The sequence below is a fragment of the Protopterus annectens genome, chromosome 2.part1 (genome assembly GCF_019279795.1).
Source record: "Protopterus annectens isolate FY-2018-M chromosome 2.part1, PAN1.0, whole genome shotgun sequence".
Taxonomy (NCBI): Eukaryota; Metazoa; Chordata; order Ceratodontiformes; family Protopteridae; genus Protopterus; species Protopterus annectens.
In genome coordinates this window covers 156,469,277-156,496,697 of record NC_056729.1, presented here as the reverse complement: position 1 = coordinate 156,496,697, position 27,421 = coordinate 156,469,277, and positions in this window count along the sequence as shown.

The window sequence follows — 27,421 nt, the reverse complement described above, 5'->3', positions numbered from 1 at the left end:
TCTGTCACTCCCATCTGACTGAGGTCTGTTAACTTGATCCTTTCCCAAGCATTACTGAGTATTTAACAAGCACGCATTTTACTTTAATAAAATGCCTGCTAACTAAACACTCCAATAATGTATATGGAAATTCAACTCAGCTTTTATTACAGTGCTTCATTGCAAAGCACTTAAACAGGTGAAATTCAAACAAGCAAATGTTAAATAAAAGTTAGGAAAAATCTGAAGTATATACTAATTACAATACATTTTGATGTACAGATCAAAGACTACTAAGAAACTTAATAATAAAAATAAAAATTATAATAATAACAACAAATGTTTTAAGCAATACTAATAATGCACAAAATATAAATTCATATTGAAGTTAAAAAATAAAAAAAACACTATCTCCTGTAAAACAGCATTTAAACTAAAACAACCATGCAGACTACTGTTTCCTATATAGTACATAAGTCACTTTCTGTATGAAAGTTTAAATATATAATTAAAAATGCACAATAAAGTGAAGTATTAGTGGCTCAACAGGTAGCATGTTCAACAGTGGTGCTATATGATTAAAGAGTCATGGGTTCTATTCCCACCACAAGTGACTGAATTATTTTATCTTTTGCTGACACTGCAATGCAGCATTAGGGGATGCTGCACTCCTGAGTATGTTGTCATTCAGATGATAAATTAAACTGAAGTCCCATCTGCCAGAGATGGTGGCATTTTATGTGGGTGCAAAAGATACAGATGTTTTTTATAGAAAAGAGAAGTGAACTTTCACTGGTGCCCTAGCTAATTTTCCTCTGGTCTGTATGAGAAACACCTTGGGTCTCCCCTAAAAAGATGACACTAAGATAGTGGGAAAAATATGGTCACCAAATGATAAATATAGAAATAAAAATAAATAGTAACTCAATAAGAAATAAAAGCAAAACTGAAGAGTAGAGAACATAGATAAACAGTAAGATGTTGCCTTTTTCAAAAATTCCCAACAGTACTAACATTACAATAACTTAACACCACCACTGAAATTAGCAGACATTACAAATGACTTAACTATAATTCATAAAGACTATTATGGGAGCCAGTCATACATTTTTATTCCAAATGCAGCACGAGTTGTGGAAGCTATAATATGTAAACAATTTCAGTAGTTTTTTCTAGTAAATGTATTTAAAAAAATTATTTCTACTTTTTGTCAGTATATTTAAAAAGGCAGTTGACCCAAAAAGTTTATAGCTTGTAAAAATGGCAACTTGTGTAAGAAGTTTTAGAGTGTGCATGTATTGGTGCATGCTTGCAAATGTGTGAGTAATATTAATGTAGCATTGGTAGGAGTGCATATTTGTAACGCTCTCTGTGGTGCAGCTCATTCATCTTCTTAAATAAAAATATCAGAAAATGCTTGAGAGGTGGTTGCTTAGGAGGTCAGCATATCCACCACTGATGAGCCCAGCTATGGGCTATGGGCATTTTTTGAGGGCATTTGGGAAAGTGATAAGTAATAATCTACCTGAACAGTTTTTTAGTTTATTTCTTATTTTAGAAACTCTAGTCATCTTTTAAGTAAGACTACAGAAAAAGTCAATGGGAAGAGAAAATGTCTTGGTTTGTCTGAGCAACTCTATTATCTCCATCAGTAAATTGTCTTAACCATAGGCAAATGCGTCATTGCATTGCAAGATAACAGCTCTTTTACCTCTTTGACTGGCACCTGCTTGCATGGGAACTGATGATTCACAATATAACATTTTAAAGATCAAGCATATGTAGCAGGTTTCTAAGCTATGTCCAGCTTTTCTAGTATTCTTGGAGGTATAGTCACCTCAGATATATCAGGTGCAAACTTGACAAGTGAATACATGATTTCTATAAACTTCTGTAATGTGTGATTGAATACTAGCCTTAATAATTGCTCACTTGCTTAGTTTTGTTTTTGGAATAGGTTTCTAACCCTCTGAGATTGTAATATAACCCATGCAATTCTAACTTATCTCTCGGATTTTACATTTGTTATTATTTAGCTTGAAGTTGTCTTAATTAACAGCCATGCCAGTCTCTCTACATGCTGTTATTCTGTCTGATCCCGCACTAAGAGATAACTGATTTCATTTAGAGCACCTCCCATGTGTTTGGTATCATGGAAATGACATTCAGGAGTTCAAGGTACGTTTCATCTTAATAGTTCACTAAATGTATAAATCTGGAGTTTATGTCATCCAACTTTGTCTGACAAAAACCTTGGTTTGCTCCTAGTAGTGATTAAAATAAAAACATTTTCCCATTCAGAAAGTTCTTCATCTGCATTTTGTTTAATCAATTTATTCAGATCTTATGGACAAATACAAAACTTTATTTATGACAAAGTTAATTTCCCATATTTGGAATTGATTGCATTTAATAACATCTAGCTTTTCAAGACTCTTTATTTCAGCACCAGTTTTAGTTCTGAGAGATATGGTTACTTTTCCAGGAACACATGTTCCTGGCACAGCATTATAATGTATTTGTATGTAACATTGTGGTAGTATTCTTCCTATGTCCAAAAAATCACCATAATAGTATAGTATGTTATTGCTGTAGCTCTGCATACAAGCTGGGATGTCTCTGCAACTTTATGACATTTTAATGCATTTCTTGATTTTGCATTCTTTGTTTTATCACTCATAGCTTGCTGCAAGCCAAATGACCAAATATTCTTCACTTTCCACTTAAAATCTTTCTGATACACATATTTGTGGAATCTCTAACATTCACACTTTGCTTTTCTATTTGAGCATCTCTGTCTTAGCTGACACAGAAAATGGTATTAATCCATAGGCAGCTGCTTTGTTTTTGTGCAGTCAGAGCTCCTTTATCAATCTCACTGACACCTATTTGTATTATATTCATCTGTCATATATTATATGTTAGTGAAGACAGCAACACATTTTCCAAACTAACTGGCTCTTGTTATCATCACTTCTCTACTAATTGGTCATATGTTACTTTACTACTGCTGCTATGAATTGGTACTGTTGTGTAGTACAATCTTTTTTTAACTGCATTAATGCCTTTTTCTGCCAGATTTTTGTAAAAAATAAATGACTTCATAAACAATGTGGTTAATTGCATTAGCAGATCATTTTTTTACTAATTATGTCAAACATTTGTTAGACTGAAATTATATTTTTCAAACATACTCATTTCTTCTTGCTCAAATATGAACTATTGCTCTTGAAGCTTTTCTCCCTAGAACTCTACTGAAAATAAACACCAAGCTAGTTAGATAACTCAGTGATCAAAGCGTAAAACATAAAATAAATCCATAAAAAACAAACAAAAAGTATATTAATCAAAACAAAAATATCAAAATAAAATATTAGGAGAATTTGTTTCTTTAAAGTCAGCTATTTGAAAAGAATATTTAGCTTTTTAAATTCTCATGTCAGCAGTTTCTGACCTAGCAGTGACACTAAGTGGCTATAACATGTTGAAAAGTGTGCAAACAATTTCCTCTTCAGTATGTTCTTCATTGTTTAAACGTATTTTCTGGCAACATATTGCAGTAAGTTGCTGTGTCTACTTTCAATTATGCATTCACTCGAGTAATTCAAAGTATCTCTTGCAAGCAGTCCTAAGTATTCATAATTAAATCTTTATGCTTCAATGTATTAAATGTTTTTATTGTAATACTACCACTAAGTAGTTCATGTTAATGTTTCCGGCTAATGCCATGCAAATGCCTTTGATTAATTAGTCTATCTCTGGGATTCAGTAAACTCTATGTAGGCTTTGCACAAAGCCTACATGGAGTTTACATGTATGCGTGGCAATGCGTGGTGAGCAGCAGCCCTAATTAGATATTCATGTACTGCATTTAAATGTAAATAAGCATGTTTTTGTGGCTGACAATACTGTTGCCAGACAGAAAACCATGTGAAGCAATACGGATAGCAAATGTGTACATCAGAGCAGAGTTGGTTAGTGTGTTTGTGCAGAATGCCAAAATGATCACCAGGAATTAATATATAGTTCTTATAGCTCTCAACCTCTTAGTACAAGAAATCTGGACAAATACCAACATAATGGTGGGACAATGGCCCAGATGTAGGGACAGATTTTAGACATGTGCTGTTTAAAACTTAGACATTTCTGAAAGATTTGAATTCTGAAACTCAAATTTATATAATTATATAGTGACATCAATCATGAGATCATCCCATTGATATAGCAGAAAACCACAAATTTTATAAGGAACAGATCAAAAGATAAAAGGCAAAAATCTATACATTCTGTAAAAATCTGGGCAGTTGGAAAGTATGATAGTTATGTATATGGTCCAAGCACAGTACAGGACAGTGTATATTGTGAATCCTATTCCCGGCAATTGGTGCTGAAATTGTCTAAACAATCTGTAAGGATGCATGGACTGCCATGTAAAACACTCAGGGGAAGTATGTGTATAGAATTTGGACACAAAGATGAATTGTAGGAATGAACACAGCGGAAGAGGACAGGTAAAACAACCTAATGTACAGCAGATGAGACCATGTCAGTGGAAGACAGTTGTAGCAGCAACACCAGTCACATATCAATATGGTACAGTATGGACTGCACAGTGAAAATGTGTATTATGTGACTGTCACACAAAGTGAAATAACAGTGGTGAAGATGTCTGTCTGAGATAAGCATCCTTACATGAACAATACAGAGCAGATCAGGGAAGTTATATACAATTAGGGTAGGGTACATAGTGTGAAGCTGTGTAAACTAATTTCCCTGAATATCAGTGTAATCTCAGCAGAGGTCTCCAGCAAATGGGACACAGGTAAAGGACAACATTAAAAGACACACACACAATCATGGACAATATCAGAATAATACCACCAGTAATCCCATGTCTCTGACATAACATATGAGATTTAGAGTGATCAGAGATTGTTCTGCATAAACACTTCTACAACTATTATGACATGCCTGCACTCTATCAGGGTAGTCATGCACACTGTCCTGATATGGTAATATCTGCTGGAGGTGTCTGGAAGGACACTGCTCTAACTGTTATGTGATATTATGATCAATACAGGCTAGCTGACTGGTGTGCATGGTATATATATGGCACAATCCACACTGCCACGAGTGTTACCCATGCAATTAATATTGTCAGTCAGCTATGTATATACTGTGTGCATAACCAGAACAGGTATCGCACATGCATCTGGTGTAACAACTTAATGGGAGTTCCACACCATCACACAGTAATGTTTATGCCACAAAAAATATCTAATTATGGCCAGTAAGATGTGTGACAGCTCACTGTGGCAAGGATGGTGCACTTCAGTTACACATCAGTGGAAGATGTGTAGTGAGTTACATGAAGAAGGGTGCATTGTGCTCAGTTATTGGTTTGATGAAGCATGTGAACTAGGTATTATGACCTGTGATATGGACGCCCTTCATATACTCAGTAGTTGTGTTACATACAAGGGAGTAGTCAGCACTATGGCCACATGCCCACCATTTACCCCAGGACACAGGTCACATACCTTTTGGTCTGATTATAAGGTGTGATGTCTACATTATACTTGGGTTGTGTGTTTGTTTTCATGATGTAGCAAATCCCACCATGTTTTTGTGTCATTGCAGGTGCTGGCATGTCTGTGGCAGCAATCTTAGGTGTGTGTTGATACTGTCTGTATTATACTAATATCACAGCTGGAGTCAATGACTGCCCACAGTCTGTAGTCCTTTAGACAGCTGTTTGAACATAGGATGTGTATGTCATTTGTGATGTGGCTTAAATAATGGACAGGAAAGGGCCTAGCAGACAGCCCTAATGTATGGACCTGATCACAGGACCTGAGATCTAGGTCACTTCATGCATTTCAACATAGTTAGATGCCACGTATGTGATACAGTGGTCTCCCCACTTGGTGATATAGGTGTTTATGGCCACATTTGACAGTGCTGAATGAATACCACAGTGCAGATTTGAGACAAATGCCTTTGGCTTGTCAAGTTCCAAAGGATGATAGTTCTGTCATACATGCCCTCAGTGATCTCTTTAAGAACATCTACCAGATGTAACCGCCATGATATAGCATTAACAACTCATACAGGTCTGTTGCACATAGCTGGGATATTACTAGTGCCCATTTTGAAAAGGTCCATGATGACATGTTGGTCTAGCTCACAGATGAGGAGAGTCAGGATGTGTCTAAACATGCATGCATCAGGTGCTGCCTCCCCAACTCACATGGATGCATGTTGATGTACACCATCCTACAGGAGCATAGTCTGTGTGGAGGGTGTGTTAAAGTATGTATTCAACCATGTCAGTAAGACGCATGTCCTGAGTCATGCAATACGCAGCCTCTGATGTTGTCACAGTCCATTGATTCTGTTTGATAGGGCTTGATGAAGGTAAGGCAGTGCATACTGCCTATCTTGATCTTACCAAGGGTTTGGACACAGTACCCCATGCAGATATCATTGAGAAACTCTCCCAGCTGGAGATTACCCCTTACATCACTAGATGGGTAACCAATTCACTCACTGGCAAAACACATACTGTGAAAGTTGGTGAATCAACCTGTACCAGTAGAGCTGTCACCAATGGTGTACTACAGGGATATTTACTTGGCCCTTTACTGTTTGGAACCTATTTCTCAACAGTTCAGGCAAAGGTATAAGTACATTGGCTTACTGCATTTGCTGATTCTTACATTCTGGGTGCAATCATTGAGTCCACCTGTGATGATGACATATTAAAGGAGGAGATAACACAGACAAATTAGTGATGACCAAGCCACATGGTCTACAAATAAATGCCAAAATGTGCCTTATTTTGTCCTTCTAAAAATGGAATTTCCTGCTAATTTTGGCATTGATAACAGTCCTGCTATGCTGAAACCCGGTAATGCAAGCACCAGGAACACACATAGATGCAAATCTGAACTTTAACCACAAAGTGTCCACACTGGTATTGAAAGCCTATGTTGTGCACATCATAAGTCACACCATTTTATTCAGATCTGAAGATTATATTACAGTACTGTACTCAAACCTCATTCAAACACTATTAGACAATAATGGTCTCTTTTCCAGGCATCTCACCAGACACATACAGCAGATGGAGATACCACAGTGGTTTCTCATGAAGAAAATTCAAGGCCTACAAACCATGCCATAATGTATGTGGATAGACAGAAAGCCATGGCACTGTAATCTGTATTGAATAGGATGAGGTGACATCTACTTGGCCTCCAGGTCAGTCTCTGATCCTGCCCTGGTGGGAATAGTGCACATTCACAAATCAGATATAGCTGCTGACATCAGCAGCATCTGGTGAGGAGAATATGATAGCAGCATCCCACATGCTGGTGAAAAAGGCTCTTTGTAATGTCAAGCAAGTGCACAAACACACACACACACACACACACACACACACACACACACACACACACACACACACAGACGCACACACACACACACACACACACACACACACACACACACACACACACACACACACACACACACATACCAGTTGACTGCAGTGAGAACAGATCGTCCTACCTAAGTACACAGACTACAGAGCTCAGTACTTTTCATACACACCACAGAACAAGTCTGACTTTTATAAGCCTGCAGGACAACGTATAGTGGATATAATCAGCAGTGCATGTTGGAGAGAAGATGTTGGGAGGCCTGCATGAAATGGATGTGTAGGCATGTGCAAATGTTAAAATACTGGTAATTCATGGGACTGGATTAATAACTGTAGGATACACACTTATGCTTTTCTAGCTAGACACACACACACACACACACACACACACACACACACACACACACACACGCACACACACGCACACACACACACACACACACACACACACACACACACACACACTCACACTCCAGTGATAGCAGAACCCGTATCTAAGTACACTGACTACAAAGCTCAGTAGTTTATGCAAGTGCCATGACACAAGTCTGACTTTTATAAGGCTGCAGGACAACTCATAGTGGATATCTTCAACATTGTATGTTGGAAAGAAGATGTTAGGAGGCCTGCATGAAATGAGTGTGTAGGCATGTACAAATGTTAAAATACTGTTAATTCATAGGACTGGAGTAGTAACTGTAGGATACAAACTTATGCTCTTCTGGCTAGACACGCACACACATGCGCGCGCGCGCACACACACACACACACACACACACACACACACACACACACACACACACCACTTGATTGTAGTGAGAACAGAGCCGCTACCTAAGTAATTACACAGACTACAGAGCTCAGTACTTTACACAAGTACCACTGCACAAGTCTGACTTTTACAAGGATGCAGGGCAACTTATAGTGGATGACGTCAGCCCTGGATGTAGGAGAAAAGATGTTGGGAGGCCTGCATAGGTTCATAGCTTTATAGTTTCATAGGAGGTTAGTACACTAATGGCCCTAGGACCTTTATAAGCCTAGCCATCTAAAAAACCCAAGTACCCTTATTGAGCATAGTTAGATGGTCATTGTTAACAAAGCAATTTTCTGACCAGTACCAACTGCCCCTATCCATGAGAGACATAGGTGCCACCCATGGGGGGAATGGATGATCACCCATCTAGTTGTCAAGGTTGCGCTTGAATAGGGTCATTGAGGAACACTACTTCACATGCAGTGGGAGCCTATTCCAAAGAAGCAGCAATTGCTGGGAAGTATATCTGTCTCTCCAACATGTTCTGTTTATGTTACAGGTTGTGATCCCTGGAGCAAGTTATTCTTGTCCCATTTGATTTGTGGATGTCCAGCATTTCCAGTAGGGCATGGTCTGAAACTGCTGGTTGGGAGGGTGGCATAATGGTTAAGGTGCTTACCTTACAGACACAAGCCATGGGGTTTGTTTCTCAGATGGGATAACTGACTAGGCTAAAAATGTCCCACAAGGGTAGTTAGCCTAGTACTAACCTATGCATTGGGGTGCAGCATTTGCCATGTGACTTCATAGTCTAAGATGGTGTACCCTCCTCAGACAGTGCACATTCTAATGAGAATGAACTGAGCTAAATTCTGGACACATATATAAAAAAACACAAATATATATTTGTATGTAGAGGTTGGTGTAATGGTTAAGATGTTTACCTAACAAACACAAGGTGCAGGGTTTGATTTTCATATGGGGTAATTGGCTAGGCTTAAATGGTCCACAGGAGGCAGATAGCCTAGTACTAATCTAATAACTATTCCTGTAGCACCATGTGTATGTAGAGGCTAGGCACAGGTTGTCCCTCAGCAGCCTGTATGATACTGAGTAGAGTGACAGGGCTCAATCTTTCCATGTTTGTCATGTTTTGGAGGCCCTGGATTCTCCTTGTCATAAACCTCTGTGGTTTCCCCAGTTGCTGCAGGTGTCTGGTGAGGTACATAAAGAAGGGAGAATTGTACTAAATTAGTGGTCTGAAAAGGGTCGAGTACAGTGGAGGAATAAGCTCCCTGGTCTTGGATACGATGCCATTATTTATGAGGTGAGCAATGCAGAATACATGTCTTACCACTATGGACACATAGTAATCAAAGTTTAGAATGCTATCCAACTGTGTTCCCAAGTCTCATACCACTGACTTTGAGCTTAAAAGGCTGCTATGTATATCATAATTACTAGGGGTACTTCTTTGCCAATGGGGACAATGAAGCATTTTTTCATTAAGTTTCAGTCCGGGAGTTTGGTATCAAACATTGTGTCTGTGTCAGCCCTTTCTGTAATATGCTAACATTGTTGGGGGAATCTATATGACTGGGAACATTTGACAGTCATCTGCAAACTTGCTAAGCCAAAGGCCATCTACCTTCATCTGGACTTCAGAAAAATAGTTTCCAAACAGAAGAGAGCCCAACACAGATTCTTGTGGTACTCCACTTGTAACTGATCTACTGGTAGAAGTGGAATCCCCAACTCTGACAGTCTGTGTTCTGTCAGTGAGTCAGTTGGCTACCCATCTAGTAATGTATAGGTTAATTCCTAGATGGGAGCTTTTCTCTATGATACCTGAATGGGTGGATTGTGCCAAATACCTTAGCTAAATCAACATAGGTGTTATATTCTGTTTTCCCCTCACTCAGTGCTTTGGGGGAATTATCAAAGAAGTCCAGTAGATTTAATAAGCAAGATGTACCCTTGAAAAACTAAACTGGGTTGGGTCAAGAGTGTTGAAGGTCACCTATGTCCCAGCGGATAAGGTCCATGATGATTTTTTTCCATAGCCTTGCAGATAAGGCTTGTTAGGCTTATGGGACAATAGTTCCCAGCATCAGTTGATGGATGTGTAAGCATGTTCAGTTGCGAATATAGTTCTAGTTCTGCATGTTACCAGATTGAGGTGCATTGTGTATTACACAACATTTGATATTAATTTATGTAGTGTAGTTGATATATTTGTGAAGGAGTACTGAGACACTAGGGTTGCAGTGCATGGGGTGAGGCAACACATGCCTACATCATAAATACCTGTCATATCATTAGACAGGGCCTTCATGCTGTTATATTGCCACATGTAGTTTCATGGCATAAAGAGTAAATAGACAGTAAACAGCACTAATACAAGTTAATAATGACTTTGCATAGCACAGTGGCAAGCAGCTGGTTTGTGTGACTGTTGGCAAAGTGCTTGCTCATGTGAGATACACATTTCCATTACTTTTCCTGTTTGTGTGTAGTTAAGCAGTGCACAAACACGAGCCACATTTCTAAAATTCTGAGAGTTAGCATTGAGTCTAAGAAATACACCCGCTGCTTAGCTAAATCTGTGGCAGTAGATGTAATTGCATTAACACATTTATTTTTGAGCCCAGATGATACTGGTTTGAATCCAGGTGTATTTAATACTTATAGAATAAACAGTGCTAATGCAATGACATTAATTCTTTATAGAACATGTGTTGCTGCAATTTGATATAGTGCAGCGGGTTTAAGCAGCATTGCACACAGGCAACCACAGCACTGTAGGGCTGCTCACCATCGCTTGACATTGGTGCATGATGCCAAACTCTGCCCAAACATGGAGGCCAACATGTGAGAGATCCATTGCTTTGACTGGTACTTATGTGTGTTGTGTGGGTTCTCTTTTTTACCAGTTTATAAGTGTCAACATGGGGCAGATAGGAAATGGGTGAAGTTGGGAGCAGACAATGGGAAGAACAAAGGGAAAGCAATACAGGAAATGTGCAAAAAAAGGTAGATTAGAACCATAGCCATTCATTTCTTCAACAGTGAAAACTGATAATATGTGCAGAATATTAACTGAATTTGGGCATTCACCTCCATGGGGGGGGGGGGTGAAAACAGTGCAATCATGTTATATAGCCAATTGGACTGAATCAAGTTTGTCAAGTAGACATGTGTGTGAAATGGAGAGCTATGTATGAGAATACTTTTTTGTGGGACAGGTGCCCATTTTTTTAGTTCAGTAAAAGAGGAATGTTTGGGAAGGGACATAGGTATTTCTGGTCAGGTGAGTTGGGTAGGTGAGGATGCAACTGCAAACAAACAAGACAAACAAGACAAGACACAGAGATGGTGAGGGACACAAAAGGATGGGGGACATCATGACTGGGGTGAGAGAGGGTGTGACACCTGTACACTGGCCCAGTAATCAAGGAGCCTCAATCCTCACTACTAGCACCAGTGGGGGATGTACACATTGGCAGGATGACAAGTACACACACAGTAAAGTACAATATCCCCTAAGAGCACACAGAGATCACAGTCAGTCTGGGGATGCTTTCTGATTCTTTCTCCAGATCCCCAGTAAGACTCCACACTGGCACAGCTATACAGTTGAGTCCTTAGCCAGGGTTCCAAGCCATGTCCTCCCAGCACTCTCTGTGTCCAACCAGTGCTTTGTGTCCCTGCCCAAGTAGCTGACACAAACACACTTTGAGATTTGATTTATACACAAACACACACCTGGGAAAGGTTGACATAGGTTTATTAGCTATGCCCCCTTCTGCTCAGACCATAAGGTACATAGCACTGCCATCAGAACCTCTTATCAGCTACTTTAAGGTCCTTCCCAAAGAGTGACCAATCTTACTGTGTAATGTTACTATTATCCAAATGGTAAGTGTGACCAATACTTCCAAGGCTATTTAGGAGTGGCCTGTACAGTGTCACCAAATACATATGCAAGTACTCTAAGAGCCTAAATATCTCTAAACATACCAGCCACAATTAAAAGGTTTTAAATATTTTAATAACAAATAATAAAAGACAATATTCAATAATGCAGCACAGTGACTACAGAGTTCAGAATCACAGGAAATATTTTAAAACAACATTGCAGGACAGTCTCAAATAAATACAGAAAACATCTAAACTAATCTTTACTATATTCCTATTTATATCTAAGAGAGAGATTATTGTACACTGGTTACTTAGTATTAGTAAGGCAAGTGCTGATGAGAGGATGTTTCCAGGTCCAGGGACAAATACAAAGTGCCCAGTCTCTGACAGAGTTCCTAAATTAATATCAAAACATTACTGCTGGGTCAGCTGGATGACATCACTATTTGTCACCTGCCTTCAGTTCACAGAATTTAACATTCCTCTGTGAAAATTACTTATCTCTCAGATGCACAGCTACTAGTAAGTCACAGAGCAATAAAAACACCTTACATTCTAAACCTAGTAATTATTTCTGTTTCAAGACAATATAAAGAAACCTCTAGCTGTAGACATCCTGTATCCTTCAGTGAAACTGGGAGATAAAAACAATCGTAAAACAATTTGCTTATTTTCTTAGAGTTTGCAATTTAACTTTGTTCTTTTCCAGTAGGGTACACTGTGGTTACATTCTTGAAGTTCAGTACAGAACATACAGTTCAACACACACTTCTGCACTAAAAGTTTAATATACATTTGACATATAGTTCTCTTACATTTGTAAGACAAGCCTACGGATCATATTAATATTCACAAATGGCATATGATTATTTACAAAATTCCAGATAGTTGGACTGGCAGTGTCACATTTCTATGTAAATCATATTAATATTTTTAAGTGGAATATAATTATTTGCAAAATTCCAGCTAGCTGGGCTGGCAGCATTTTGGTTTGTCACAGAGGGGATAAAAGAGGCTCATGCCCATCAAACATGGAGACAGTGAGAATTGAGTCCTCACCCATTGGACTATCATCACTGACCTCTTACTCTGCTGGCAGCTCTTCTGCAATGTACCATGAGGGAGAGCAGCCTCCATCCAGCATATGTGTACACCAGTGGTGTGGTGCACAACACTACACATAAACCCTGGTATACTCCTATGGGTGATGAAATCCTCACCTCTGCCATTGCTTCCAGAGGGTAGCCCTCAGCACCAGCTGCTGGGACAGAACTACCTGAGGGTGCAGGTTGTGCAGGGGCAACAAAGGCAGTGCTGACAGGTTGGGTCTCAAATGTGCTGGGCATCAGTGCTGGAGCCAGAGCAGCAGAGGCAGGCTGATCCACTGGGTCTGGCCTACCTCACTGTGCTGTGTAGCATTAAGTGATTTGGTACACATGGATGACATGGAGACATTTTGACAACACATAATAGAAAATAAAAAAGAGAGATAAGGGTTGGGGTGAGAGAAAAAAAGCGATACAATTAGTACCATCATATGTGGCATGCAATGCACTAACACAATTATACAACAATTTTATTTGAACTATTACATTTAAGTATGCATCCTAACAAATGCACACTATAACTATAGACTGCTGGAAGTAATCCTTGAAATGTGCATATATTGCACATATGCATGTTCCAATTATAAAGATTACAGTTAACAGGAAGGCATTTATGTCACTTGTATAGAGCTTAATTTAATGTAAATATTATTAAAGAAGTGGAGTCTTGTATAGTTGTGACTAGTGACATTTGAACCCACAACATCTGACCACAGTCTTATATTTGACTCCTAAAGTTGGTTTGTGATACAGACTAATGCATGTATACTTGCTTTTACCATTAGAATTTTACAGTTAGGATATGCATGCTCAATTTGCTGCAACTGTATAAAAAAATCTATCTTTAACTTTTAAAGCTGCAATAATACTTCTCTTGTGCTGCATACATACCACTTGTTTCCCTCAGTCTTTCCATTTGAGCAGCATGAGCCTGTTTATAGGGGTTCCTACTGAATTGTCAACAGCTTAGGTTGTCAAATGCTTAATCACTGACACCAAAGCATCGAAAGCTTTCAATAGCGAACAGACACATTATCTAATTCTTTCCTTGGGAAAAAATTTGCTTGGCTGTTATTGGGGATTTGCCCTTTTCCCAATCTAGAATGATCTCGGAGTTGGTATATTTAGTTAAGGGGGTGTGGGGGTGAAACCCCCACTATGTTTGGGTGTGTTTGTTTATTTTGTTTATGGACGGTCACCCAGATTCTTTCCCGAGAAAAGATTTTGATGATGTGGCCATTCGCTATTGTTAGCTTTCGACGCTTAGGTGTCGATGTTTTAAGATTCGACAACCAAAGCTGTCAATGTTATGATATAGATGCATTTATAGAACTCAAGTTTGGCATTAGCTGGGGAAAGAACAGAAAAGAACAACAGAAGAGCACTATGCATACCAATTTTGCTTATATTTAGCTTTCTAATTATTACACATACTCTCTTAATATCATGTATGACTGAGGGTATACTCTCTACTACTTACACAGCTGTGGGATGCCACCAATTTGAAACTCAGTCAACCACTGGTTGAGAGTATCCTCTTGCACCTTTGTAGGACATTGAAATGGTGCCTACACTGTTCTCCAGTGCATGGGATGCCAGTCACTCTGGATACAGCCTGAGCCAAGCTACTACAAGCCTCAGACCTGTACTGGGAGCCAGATTAGTCCCTCTGCAGAAGCATTTGGATGTGATGCTTTACCAGGAGTCCAGTAAATATCCTGTACTCCACCCCACCTCTGTGCCCTAAACTGGGAAGCTTCCCCACTAACTCCATAAATGTCTAACACCTGAACTAGAGCAGTGGCAATTAATGATTTCCTGCCAGTTCTAGTTAAAGCATTTACCAGTAGTGCACAAACCCGAGCAATGATGCCAACCACATTTGTGCAATGTTAAGCTGAGAGCAGCAGTGCCAAGCAGGGATGAAATAAATATTTGAAATGGGAAGGTTAATCTGACCCTTGACCTTAGTTTGAAGGATGTCTGCTCATGTAGCTGTGATGATGTGAGGTATTTCCAGCTATGCCAGGAGGAGTAGGGCAGTGGATGTGTAACATATGCCAGCATAGTTAGCTGGTGCTTTTTGAAGAATTACATATTATTTGTATATCAAACTGATTTGTACAGATGCATGTGTTGAAAATGTATTTGTAAAGCTGCTTTTGTTAAAAATATACCAATAGTGGGTCCTGCCGGACAGAAAAGAAATACACCTGCATGTCATACTGTATTGTAACTGTTGAAATGAATATATTGTAACAAAGGATAATGGAAGAGAAGAGGTTGATTTCAGTCCAGCTAACTTTGAAAAACAGTCTGAAATTAAATTACCTGGTTTGTACCATAAAGATTGTATCTTATAGTTCTTATTGAAGCCAGAGGTGAAATGTCTGTGAAAACCAGGACTAAGAATCCTACTGTAGTGTCCTTAGGGGTGAACTATTTGCTGCCTTGGAAGGGTGGACATTTTGAAATGGTTTTATAGTTTCCAGATGCAATAACACATCTTAGTGTAGTTCTATCTGTGTGTATGGTAACACATATGTGCTAAATTCTGGTTGAGTTTCTAGTAAAGGGGGTAGTGTGGGAACCAGAGTTAGATGACCAGATGTATGAGGTGTCCTTCTGTGATCCAGCACTGAAATGATGTTTTAAAACTAAATGAGACCGACGTCTCAGGGCAGTCTGTTTTTGAAACCTGACAAAGAAGGAAGACCACTCACCCACTTCATCTTGGCTTGTTTTAGTAAGTAACCAAGGAATAGTAATTATTTAGATCAGTCAGGAAAATATAGTGAGATTAGTTAAGTATTGCTTTTCTGTATCTGTGTGAACCTTTCCATCTGTGTTATTTTTAATGTTATTGAAACTCTGGTGTTTATTATAAATAGATATTTAGTATTTTCATGTTCTTTTATTATTTATTATTAAATATATTTAAAATTTTCATTGTGGCTGGTCTTTTAGAGAATATTTTAACCTTTGAGAGTACTTAAATTTATTTGGTGACACTGCGGCCACTCCTGAAAGCCTTGTTGCATTGGTAAAACACTACCATTTGTAGTAGTATTTATTTTACTCAGTATAATTGGGTACCCTTGTAAGATCCTTAGAGTAGTTGACTATGGAGTGTTCTGGTGGCAGTACCTACCTTACAATCTGGGTACTGGGGCATAACTCGTAAATCTGTGTCAGCCTTTTCCTGGTGTGTGCATGTGAGTGTGTGTGTGTGTGTGTGTGTGTGTGTGTGTGTGTGTGTGTGTGTGTGTGTGTGTGTGTGTTTGCATGTAAAAAACAAATTTCAAAGAGTGTGTGTGTCAGCTGCTTGATGTAGGGACACATAGTAATGGTTTCACAGAGAGGGTGGTGGAAGACTTGGCTTGGAACTCTCATCTGAGGACTCAGCTCTACAGCTGTGTCAGTGGGGAGTCTTACTAGGGGCATGGAATGAGACAGAAACCCAGCCCTCCAAATTGAGTGTGTTCTCTGTCTGCTCTTAAGGGGAAATTGTGTTTGATGCAGGGAGCTGCATCTGTAAATACTGTGTGTATCTATCTTTGTTCCAAGTGAATGACCCTCACTCGTGTCAGTGTAAGGATTGAGGATCCTTGATTACTGGCCCATAAGAAGGGTGTCATAGTAGCTTGGAAATATATATTGAAAATGGGAAGGTAACTGTTAGGTGATTTAAGTTTGCAGCCATGCACTGGGGGAATAAATGTCATCACCGGACACATTTGTTTTTGGCTTTACACTTTTATAAAATTGATTTTTAAAGTGTAGGATTAAAACCTAGGCATAACAGACAAAACAGTTTCTTGAACAGCATTGATTTCCCTCTTTGCAACAGAAGAAGTGCTGCTCAGTCATAGCCAGGAATCATTCAAAAACACAGCTAACAGTTTGAGGTCTTACAAAAGTATGTGTGTGTGAGCTGGCAAGGTTTTTGTTTATAGATCCATTTATGTATGTGTCTTATATGGTTGTGAAGGCTGTGCAAGTCCAGATAGCAGAATTATACTTATATAACTATAGTAGAGAGTATACCCTCAGTCATACATCTGAAAACACAATAAGGGTGTATTATCCCTCACACATAAAATTCATATCCGCTCCACTATCCAAAGTGTTAAAAGTGAGAGTGAATATAATGGGAAGTGGAAAACAGTAAAAATGTCTGGAATATCCTGTATTAGAGCACAAAACCATGTGTATGGCAGTCCTGCACTTCCATTTATTGCCACAAGAATGTTGAAATAACACTTCCCTGTTTTTCAGTTTATTGCTGTAAAGTGCACTGTCACAACAGTAAAAATAGGTTGCACACTTTGTACTAAAACCTATGACCATCTGTACTACAGCCCTACACTTACACCTGCTGCCACAGGACAGGTTACATGATATTTCCATAAGTTCCTAGTCATACCTAAGTTCTCTGTGTTAATCACCACACAATGCCACTGAATGTGTTTGTGCAGTGCCCAACAGAATTAATTGAATGCTTCCATTTTCAGTTATTGGCTGTCTGTGTGCTGTCTCCAGGTGTTCGATGACTGCAGGGTTTGGGAAACCTTGCTAACTGCGGCGCAATGCCGCTTAGTGGCATTGTGTGATGGAAAACAAAAATTGCAACAATGTATTGTTTTACAGATGCCCTGTATGCAGGTGTTCTGCATGTGTTCTGTTTGCTTCCTGTGTGGGCCTCTAGTCCAGGTTTGCACACTGCTAAGCATTGTGTGAATGAGATAAGCACAGCCAAACATGACATTCATTTATTCATTTTCCATGTTCTCCTTGTTTCTGCTAAGCTACGCACTATGTGAATACTGGAAAAATAAATAAATAAATAAATAAATAAATAAAACAAAAGGGAAAATTAGTTGGAATGAAGAAAACCAATCTATGAAATAAACACTACAAAATGTTAGTGCACATGAAATATTTCTACATAGGTCTGGATTTGAACTCTCTTTTCAATGAACCTTCAGAACACAGTAAGAATGCCTTATCCCTCTTTATCACAAAAGCAGCTTTGCAGCAGGAAACTAAAATCATTCTGCATACATCCAACTGCAACATCATTAACAGTACTAAGAAACCACAAAACAGTTATTTGTACATGTATTAATTTTGGATGAGTGCATTGAGTGATCACATTATCATTTATATAATTTTTGCTTGCAAAAAATGCAGCTCTGTCTTATCACTCTGTGTTTGTCATTCTTGTCTTATTTGATCATGAATCTGAGACATGCAGTCTATAAGATATTCTATATCATTGTCCTTAAAATGTGTGAGGATATTAAATGGCAGTAATACACAGTTGCCAACAAATGAAGGGGAGGCTGGGTGTTACTAAACGGAGCCTCTAAATTGTGTGTTGCCTGCTTACAATTCCAGTCTTAATAAAATTGCTTCTATACATTTTGTACATCTAACCTGACACACTCACTGGAGGTAGAACAGTCTGCATTCCTGTTGTGTTTTCCTTCTCCCTAACCATGATCATTCACAATTGCGATTCATTAGCAACAAACACTGAGGGAGTGCTTACATTACATTTACATCTGCTACATAAAGCCAAGTATTTGGGATTTAGCAATTCTAATGAGTTCACACCTCATTTGCATCTTCACCATGCTAAGAGCTGTGAATCAACACCATAGAAAGGCAACCGTGCAGCTAGGGAACCTGAAGGTGAGGAGACTTGTTTATGTGGAGAGGACAGAGGATGCTATTACTTTGGGATTTATATTTACAGAAGACTACTGAACTGGAGAAGGATTGCTTTAATTTTTCAGCTATATACTGCACATGCTGAAATGTCATTAAGAAAAATCAGTCTGATATATATATATATATATATTGATCTATATATATATATATATATATATATATATATATATATATATATATATATAGATATATATATATATATATATATATATATATATATATATATATATATATACATTAGCAAATGCTACTGTTATCTGTATGCATTACTTACATGTGTACTGATGGCATGGGCATGTTTGTTAGGGCATTTCACATGTATACATGATTGGTAATAGCTTAAAATGGAATGTTCTTGTGTTAAATCTGTACACATGTTTCAGGGACAGTTCATTTGATAGCATTTTTACCATAACGTTGATGGTTTGTTCGCAAAATGTGTCATTTGCCTATTCTCTTGGGGTGGGGGTCAAAGCTGCATTTCTGTTTTGGCACAAACAAGGATAAGTTGCTATTCTTACTCTCCCTTGTTTTGCATCCAGCCTTGAATTGTGTGTGAATGTAATATGTTATAGCTGCACAAATCTTGTTGTTCATATTTAAAATATCTAAACTGTTTTATGTTTCTCTAGTTGTTAATTTCTTAAATGCTACCTTTTCTGTTTTATCTGAGAACAGGTATTTTTTTAGTTATGTGATAATTACATGTATTATCCTTCTATGGCACCCATGCGTCTCAATTCTCGAAAACTACTCTTCAGTGACCCAGAGAATCTGGTCATTGTGGAAGCTTTTAAGCAATATGGTGTCTTTCTGCTTGAGAGGGAATGTGGAGATATGTCAGAAAAAATGCAAATTTGGCAGCAGATAGTTGCAGATGTGAATGCAGTAGGTGGCAACAGCAGGGCATATGATCAGGTGCTCCATAGGGCCACTGACATGATCTCATCTGCAAGGAGGAGAGCATCCGCAGTGGCCTGTGATCAGATGGGTACTGGAGAACCTACTACAGAGCCCCCTAACAGCAAATGAAGAGTTACTGTCTTCTGTCAGGGATCCAGACAGCTTTCAGGGAAGTGCAGAATAGCATGTCCTTGACATTGGTGCTACTGTTTCAGAGATAACAAGTATGTTCCACAAGGAGCTTCTAGGTAGGTTTATGTAGCTCAATTGTTAAATACTGTTTTATAGTGATATATTTACTTTACTGTATTAGTTATGTTTAACAAGAAATTGGTTGGGGGGGTTGTAGATTGTTACAGTTTACAACCAATCTGATTGACTACACATGGGCTTAGGTTGGACTTGTCACCCAAGTTCTTGTTGAAAGTATAGTTAATGGACATATAAAGGGGAAAAAGCTTTACCCCCCTGCCATGCAGGAGAGTTGTTAGGGATGCTATGAGGAGGCCTGCTGTCCATCATCTACCTGATCCAGGTTTGTCTTCTCATGCCACTTGACATATGTTTACGGACATCATGGAAATGCAGGCACATTTCATTAGGTTGTCTAGAAAAATGTTTAGGGTTGTAGATGTGGCACAGGCTGACATATGTGACTGCCTCCACTGTGTTGCTGATTCAGTGGATTGGATGAATGACACATTGGAAAAGGCAGTGTCTGTGATGGAATGTCTGCTGGGAGGGGAACGGCATTCTCATGGGCATAGGTCAGCCACATCATCTGCTGTTAGCCAAAATGGCCATGCCCAATCATGGTCCCATGGTGGTATTACTTCCACTGCTCTGACATATCCCTGTTTTCAATCCTTTTGATTCAGGGATACATAACATCTATGTCTGATGTTCAAAGTGCATAGCTGACTCACTGCTTAGTATATCTACATTTGTGATGTTGAATTGGAAATTGTACCTTTGACTTATATTGGTCTTAGGAAGTTAGACAGTTGATAGCATCAAACATTTTATGCATCAATATTGTTAATAATCTTGTGAGGGTTGTGAAGTCTGAAACTGAAATGTGTGACATTATTTTCTGATGCCTTTCTTTAATGATTTTCCAGTACAAAATTATGTTGCTAAACTGATGACATTCATTTAACATCAGTACTTTTGAGAGGTATGACTGAATGCATCATTGATGCCTGAGGCCTACTACTTAATAATGGACACATATAAGTCACATAAGTCTATGCTTTCACATGTTGAAGTAATTTCTGTAAAAATCACCTGCATTTTACTTGCTTACACTACCAAGTAATAACAAGCAAGGATATGCCATTCATTTGTATTATTACACAATACATTCCAGGTTCAACACTTACCTTGTAAATCCAGCAGTTGCAACAGTTTTAGTTCAGGGCTGACTCTGTCTGATGCTAGCAGTATGCAGCCATTACATGGGTAGGTAAATGTTGTGAGCATTGCCTGGCATGAATGTTACTATATGTATGTGCATTGGAGGAACATTTTAGCCCCTTAGGTGGTAAGTGAGTGTGCTATGCATTGCCTCTTAGACAGTGCAAGGGTATACTGAGCATGCATATGGCTGCCTACACCCACAGCTGCTGATGGATTTCCCTCTGACTCCTCACCTGCATGTGGCTGTGCTGATATTGCCATTGGTGGTGTGATGTGTGCTCCTTCCATTTGTTGATCCTGCTGAAGCTGTTTTCTTAGGATGATGTTGCATAGCATTGGACATACAGTCAATATTTCAGTACATGTACATGGATTGTACTGCAGGCTCCCTCAGATGCGTCTAGGCATTAGAATCATTACTTCAGCGGTCCAAACATATGCTTTGTGATATTTCTGGTTTGGGCATGTGCCTCTTTATAGCATTCTTCAGCAGGTGTGTGCATTTCTAATAGGCATCATCAGCCACGGTTCCAGTGCATAACCTGCATCCCCCAGTAAATAACCATGTGGAATATACCCCCCCCAGTGAACATCTGATAAAGTTGGGAGGTGTGCCAGATATGTGAGTTGTTGTAACTGCCTAGGTTACCAGCACAAACATTCAAGATGATTCACTTAGTATTACACATGACTTGGCAGTTAATTGAGTGGAAGCCCTTTCTATTTATGTAGAGCCTTCCCTGTTCCCTGTGTGGTGCCTTCATTTCTATATGTGTACAATTATTGGTACCCAGCACTTCAGGGTCATGTGCTACAGGGTAAAACTCCTGCATATTTCTGGCCCTGTCCTCAGAAGTATGGGGAAAATATATGTGGTCACTGGCATGTTGGAACATAGCTTTCAGGAATTGACAGAAAATCCTTGATGCTGATGCCTGTGACACCCCCCGCATGTCACCTGCTGACCTCTGAAATGTACCTGTAGCTAAAATTCTAAGACCTACACATACCTTTGTCTCCACTGGTATGGGTTCCCCCTTAGTTTGCCCTGGCACTAAGTTGAAGACAACAGAGGTTGCAGAGTTCCTGTAGTATGTTTCTATCCACCCTGTAGCACTCTACTGTTTCCACAACTTGTAGATTGTGATAAGTAAATGGGGTCTGAAAACTATTTTCCTTCTTGTCCTTGGTCTACTTCCAGCAGCAGCAGCAGCAGCATAGACTTCAGTCTGTCACACACACACATGAATTAAAGCAGCAGCCCATAACATCATTTCTGTGTAGACTCCTTTCCATGGCTGTAATCCAGTAGGCTTTGGAATTCACAGGGAAAGCCATCACTGAGTCTACATGGTTGCTTTATAGCTTGTTGAATAGCTACTCCATCTTGGATTGATTGACTAGCATACAATTCAGCTGCTTCTGATGCAATTAGCATGCCACAGTGTTTACCTTGTTTGCTCAGTTCTACACACCATGTAGAGCTGCTTAGTGAATCTGAAACAGTGTGCTACCATGTGCAAGCTGTGTTCTGGTGTGCAGACAGTCTAAATGTATCATGTAGCCTTTATTGAATCTGCCCATATGTTTAAAGTATGATACAACGGTGAATGAAATGCAAAAAGGCACTCACTAACCAGGAATGTACATAGAAAAAAGCAAATATTGAAAGTCTATATTTTGCTGGAAAACTTTTTTTGCAGGAATTCCTCGCCCTCACCTCCCACACCTCTTCTACTTAAATATAAGTCTGAGATTACTAATCCTGAAAGAAAATGAATTCTTCAATATATTGAAATCACAGTATTTAAATTAAGAAATCTTCAAATCACACATCAGTTCTTATATATTAAAGTGGCAACCACAAATAGTTTACACTTTAGCCCAGCACACTTTGAATGCACTAGCATGTGGTTTTAGTCATCTTTGCAAAATGTAACTTTGTAGTACAAATTCTATAGTACTGATTAAAGTCCAGAAAATGCTTCCTTTCATGCTTGTACTAGCTACAACTAATGCAGTTATGAATTAAAAAATCAGAGGGCATTTCTTTCTTCCATCGTGAAGTTTGTCTTCATTACAGTTAATTGTCTCCTGGCTTTCTTTTTCAGATCCAATTCAGTTACCTCAAATCCTGCCTTTATTTCTCATTTTAACTGTTTATTTAGCTTGTTCTATATTGCACATATCCATTTCCTCAAATAATTCTTTTAACTATGATGCAGTAGTTTCACTCACTCTGTAGACATCTGCAGGTTTTATAAAGTCAGGTCTATTATAAATGTCTGATGCTTTTTTTATCATATCTTATAGTGCAAATCATCTGATGTGATATTAGTGAACCATGCAACTGACCAAATTCACAATTCTTCTTCTTCTCATTAACATAAGCAGCTATTGTCTCCATAGGACCTTGTCTTTATGTAAAGAACAGATGTTTAATGAAAGACAAATTACTTGGAGGGCAAAATAATTTCTGATTTTTCTTATTTAAATGCTGCTTTTTTATCTTCTGCTTCTTCAAGAAAATTAAGAGAGTTAAATAATATTATCCCCCCCCCCCCCAGAACATGTGGAAACATTGCACTGTAACCTTTCTGGCTTCTCATCTCTCCACTTGTAGTGGGGAATAAGTTGAATTCTGGGATTTTTAAATTACATTTTCTTTAAGCACACCAATGCAAGAGCTGAGCCATTTTTTTCTATATTGAATTTTATCTGTCCATAATGTTTGAATTACATTACAATCACAAATCATGTGTAGCCAATCGGCTTTTGTGTTCATACCATACCTCCAACAATTTACCTTCTTTTTAGACATTAATTCAACCTTATGAGGTATAATAAAAGATTTATTTAGAAATCACCAAGCCAATAATTTCCATTTTAGGGATATTGTGGTTTGTGCAGAAGATTAAAGTATCATGTTTTTTTCACTGTCACTAGGGTGATAATTATTAATAGTTGTGAAGTATTCCCAATAGCTATCTCTGCAATAGTTTGTCTTGTTTTTATTTATCTTATAAACTTTAGATAAAAGTCCTTTTTCTGTAATGTTTTCATGCATCAATAAAATTAAAAGTTCTACAAATTTTGGTGTCTCTTTTTTAATTGATGAATGCATCAAGCTTATTTTCTTCTCTATGTAAAACCTGCAATTCTGTATATCTAGCCAAAATTCACTCTGTAGATTACATTTATTTGATATACAATCTAGTGTATATAATTTTTCTTTATCCATAAGCTGATACCAAAACATTAATTGTTTTTTTCTTTAAAGGCATTCATTGTGAATGTATTAAATATGTTAACATTGTTTTGTGTATATACTATGGGGAATGATAAAAACAGCCAAGCTTTATATTCCGGTTCTTTATAGACAAAATGCCTAAAATTAATCATTGTCATTGAGATAGAAGTTGAATTTATTAATGGGCTTTGATGTCCTAGAATAAAATCTGTTAGCATCCAAAGAAAATTATTGTTTATTAATTGATTATGACATTCATATTTTCTACAAATATGTTTTAAACAAATACTTACCTGTATGTCCTTCCATTTAATAGAATAATTCTTATTTGCCCAAGAGATAACTGTTTTTATAATGGCAGAAGTTGAATGTAATTCTATATCAGGTAAACATATTCCACCAAATGACCAGATTCTTAAATGATGATTGAGTGCTAATCTAGATTTGTTGGGATGCCAAAGGAATCTAAGTATCAAGGTATTAAAATCTCTTATATATTGTTTTAGAATCGGAAATGCTAGCAATTGTATTATATATAATATTTTGGTAATATAATAATTTTTATTATTAAGTACCTTTCTTCTAGTGTAAATAAAAATGTATTCCATTTATTAATGAGACATTTCATTTTATCTAGACAATTGATAACGTTTATGTTAATTATTTATTTTATATTTTTGATTAGTGTAATTCTTAAATATTTTATGTTATGATCTTTGACTATATATATGTAGAAAAATCTTTTGGCATGGCAGAGATATTAGTATTTATACATAAAAGTTTTGTTTTATCGTCATTAAATGAGAAACCTGATTTAGAATGAAATTCTTTGATAGCTTTAAAAATACAATTGAGGGAAATTTTATCTTTTAATGTCAATAAGATATTATCAGCAAATAAAACAATTTTTGAATTTAGATTATGATCAAATTGCACTTCTTTATTTCTGTTTTTGATCTTCTATAATTCATAACGTGTTCCATAACCAAAGTAAAAAGTAAAGGAGATAACAGACAACCTTGTTTTGTTCCTTTGGTGATTGGTATGGATTATGAAATATAAGAACCTATTTTTATATAAGCTATAGAATTATCATAAAGATTTTTTATAAGTTGCTGAAAGTCCATTGAAAAGTTATATTCTTGCAGTATTAATGTAAGATAATTACAGTTAACTGTGTCAAAAGCACTGTTGATGTCTAGACATACTAAAGTTAAATTATCATTTATATTATTAGCATAATCTATTATGGTTAAAATTCTTTTGATATTATCATAAGTATTTCTAGATCTTATAAATCCAGTTCGGTCATTATGAATTAGATTAGGCAGAATTTGTTGAATTATGTTTGCTAATATAGACATGAATAGTTTGTAATCAACATTTAGTAAAGAAATTGGTCTGTATGAAGCACATTCGGTTGGATTCTTATTTGATTTTAAAATGGGTAAAATAAGTGTATATTTCCAAGAGGGTGGAACAGCTGTTAGATCTTTGACTATTTGAAAAGTATGAAGCAAAATATTTAAAGCCTTTCTAGGCATTAATTTATAAAGTTCTGGTATTATACCATAATTCCTGGGGACTTTATTAGCTTTTAGTTTATTTTACTTGTAAGTACAGATATCAGTATGGATTTTCAATGGTTGATCTGTCAGCTTACTTTTAGTGTATTTTCTACTAAAGGTTTTTATCATTTCCTGATGATCGATTTCAGAATTAAATTGGTTGATTTTGGTAAAATGTCAAACTCTTTGAATATCTTTGATTGCAGTGACTTTCTTTTTTTATCTTCAGTATGTAGTTCTTTAATGTGTCTAGTTTTGATTATCATTTTTGTTCTAGAAGCAATTTTATGTAAATACTTTGGGTTTATCGAATGATTTCTTAATTTAATCTTTTCTAACTTTGTCTTAGTTTTATGATTTAAAATCTCTAAATATTTATTCTGTAATTTATTTTTAACATATTATTGTTGCCAGTTTGATCTTTCAATTTTAGTTTATCAATTTTCTCTTGGAATTCTGCTAATTCCCTCTCCCATTGTCTCTTTTTAATGAATACCAGTTTAAATGTTTCCATTTAGATAGGCTTTAAGAGTAACCCATATAAATAATTCTGATACTTCTGTTGTGTTATTAAATTATATATATATATATATATATATATATATATATATATATATATGTGTGTGTGTGTGTGTGTGTGTGTGTGTATATATATATATATATATATATATATATATATATATGTATATATATATATATATATATATATATATATATATATATATATATACTTCTTTATTAAAGAATATCTTAAAATATTTCAAATTAGTACTGCCGTGGTGGTGCTGCGGTAGCATTGTCACCTCACAGTTAGACGTTGCCTGTTTGATTCTCAGTTAGAGCATCTTCTGTGTGGCGACATGCGTGAATGGGCATTCCTTCGTTGAAGGCTGTGCATTAGGCCCGGCAAGCCAGCACATAAAAATCTACTGCCAATCATTAGCAGACCGGAGTTCCGCTGTGGCAACCCCTAACCCATAAAAGCCAAAAGACACAACAACAACAAGTAATATATGTTGGAATTATTTTAATGTGAATATTTTATTGTAATTTAAAGACGATTCAAATGTTATAGCATTGTGATCTGACATTTGGTATGAAACTATTTTAACTTCATCTAAGTAAGTGATTAAATCATTTGGAACAAACACTCTATCAGTTTTGGAATGTGTACCATGTCTGTTTGAGAAATGGGTAAAAAGGAGAGAATCACTAACTAAAAATTTAATTAGCATCCTTAATATTGAGCAAATCAGTAAAATGTATTAACACTTTAGCTGTAGCTGATATTCTATGATTCTTCCTAGCATTAGTATCTTTTTCATGTAGAATGCAATT